The 2,578-nt window shown below is 39.6% G+C and overlaps 1 pseudogene; it reads left to right on the top strand.

Annotated features, from left to right (window-relative positions):
- Positions 1–212: 212 nt before the first annotated feature.
- On the top strand, positions 213–1,291 carry LOC129034602 (telomeric repeat-binding factor 1-like; annotated as a pseudogene).
- The last annotated feature ends 1,287 nt before the right edge of the window (positions 1,292–2,578 follow it).

The following is a 2,578-nucleotide window of genomic DNA, read 5'->3' as shown; positions in this document are numbered from 1 at the left end:
GATAAATGTACTTATTATTAAATGCATATTAATCTATTTAATTTGCCACAGTCTTAACTTTGCATAATATAGTGCAAAATCTATACTGATATAAAGACAAATTCGTGGCTCAAAAACTCAACCAGTTCGTTTTTTACAAAAAAACTTACAAAAGCTTAGAGAATCGAACTTTGTGGAAAAATAGGTGTAGTTTAAAAAATCATGCCTGATATTGGGCCCCGAGCCCGCGGGGTTGTGCGGCTGGTAGGGATGCCCACACTACCAAGGAGCGGATGGCAGAAACAGAGAGCAACGACGAGGAGCAGTTCGAGTGCCAGGTGCAGGTGGGGGCCCCCAAGGAGGAGGAGGAGGACGTGGGCCTGGTGGCCGAGGCCAAGGCCGTGGCTGCCGGCTGGATGCTCGATTTCGTCTGCCTCTCTCTTTACCCAGCTTTCCGCGACGGCCGCTCCGAGGACTTCCGCCGGACCCGCAGCAGCGCAGAGGCTATTACTCATGGACTATCCAGTCTAACCGCTTACCAGTTGAGAACAATATACATATGTCAGTTTTTGACAAGAATTGCAGCAGGAAAAACCCTTGATGCACAGTTTGAAAATGATGAACGAATTATACCCTTGGAATCAGCCCTGATGATTTGGGGTTCAATTGAAAAGGAACATGACCAACTTCACGAAGAAATACAGAGTTTAATTAAAATTCAGGCTACAGCTGTTTGTATGGAAAATGGCAACTTTAAAGAAGCAGAAGAAGTCTTTGAAAGAATATTTGGCGATCCAAATTTTCATATGCCTCTCAAAAGCAAATTGCTTATGATAATCTCTCAGAAAGATACATTTCATTCCTTTTTTCAACACTTCAGGTACAACCACATGATGGAGAAAATTAAGAGTTATGTGAATTATGTGCTAAGTGAAAAATCATCAACCTTTGTAATGAAGGCAGCAGCAAAAGTAGTAGAAAGTAAAAGAAGAAGAACAATAACTTCTCAAGATAAATCTAATGGTAATGATGTTGAAATGGAAACTGAAGCTAATTTGGATACAAGAAAAAGGTCTCACAAGAATCTTTTCTTATCCAAGTTGCAACATGGAACGCAGCAACAAGACCTTAATAAGAAAGAAAGAAGAGTAGGAACTCTTCAAAGTACAAAAAAGAAAAAAGAAAGCAGAACAGCCACTGAAAGCAGAATACCTGTTTCAAAGAGTCAACCGGTAACTCCTGAAAAACATCGAGCTGGGAAAAGACAGGCATGGCTTTGGGAAGAAGACAAGAATTTGCGATCTGGTGTGAGGAAATACGGAGAGGGAAACTGGTCTAAAATACTATTGCATTATAAATTCAACAACCGGACAAGTGTCATGTTAAAAGACAGAAGGAGAACCATGAAGAAACTAAAACTGATTTGCTCAGACAGCGAAGACTGTGTTTGTAAAAGCTTGATGAAAGGACAGTTAAGTATTTTGATCTCTGCATTTTGTTTGCAACTTGTGTCATTGATGTATTTTAAAACTTTTGTTTAAAGCATTACAGTATTTTTCTGTGACCATCAATTAATATGAGGGTTTGTGCTATAAAAGTTAAAGCATATGCCATCATTGTATTCTTTAAGAACCTTATTTTGATAAAATGTAAATTTGTTGAACCCTGCCACATTTAGTATCCCCACCCCCAAATCCTGTTCCAATGAAAAAATTAAAACCTGATACGAAAAAAAAAAAAGTTCAGTTAACCTATTTTGTGTCTGTAGGCTGACTTCAACCCTGTAACATAACCCATTAAAATGAATTTTCTTTTTTTCTAAGACAGAGTTTCTCTCTGTCGCCCAGGCTGGAGTGCAGTGGCTCAATTTCAGCTCACTGCAACCTCTGCCTCCCAGGTTCAAGCAATTCTCCTGCCTCAGCCTCCTGAGTAGCTGGGATTACAGGCACACACCACCACGCCCAGCTAATTTTTGTATTTTTAGTAGAGGCAGGGTTTCACCATGCTGGTCAGGATGGTCTCCAACTCTTGACTTCATGATCCACCCACCTCGGCCTCCCAAAGTGCTGAGATTTCAGACGTGAGCCACTGCGTCCTGCCTAAAATGAATTTTCTAAATGATTGAATAGCAGTAGTCCTTTGAATAGGAGATAATGACTTGGTTTATGGCCTTAATATACTACTTAATTACTTAAGATGTTTATTAATAGAATGATAAATGTACAGAGTAACCTATAAGCATGACATACTTTTGCTTTCGGTAGTTTCATGTAAAGAAAAAAATTTGAAAATAGTAATACCTGAGGACCCATGGGAATAATAGACACTAGGGAGATAGGGTGGGGAGCGGGAGCAAGAGCTGAAAAACTACCTAATGGGGACTCTGCTCACTACCTGGGTGACAGGATCATCCGTGCCCCAAACCTCAACATCACACAGTATACCCAGCTAACAAACCTGCCCATGTGTTCCCTGAATCTGAATAAAAATCGAAATAATTTTTTTAAAAAAGAAAAAGGCAATAGTATTACCCATGGGACAAAATTTGTACTATTGGCAAGAATCATTTTGCGTCTCATTTAGAAACAATTTGACTTTT

The sequence above is a fragment of the Pongo pygmaeus genome, chromosome 3 (genome assembly GCF_028885625.2).
Source record: "Pongo pygmaeus isolate AG05252 chromosome 3, NHGRI_mPonPyg2-v2.0_pri, whole genome shotgun sequence".
Taxonomy (NCBI): domain Eukaryota; kingdom Metazoa; phylum Chordata; class Mammalia; order Primates; family Hominidae; genus Pongo; species Pongo pygmaeus.
This window is presented reverse-complemented; position numbering and strand designations above follow the sequence as displayed.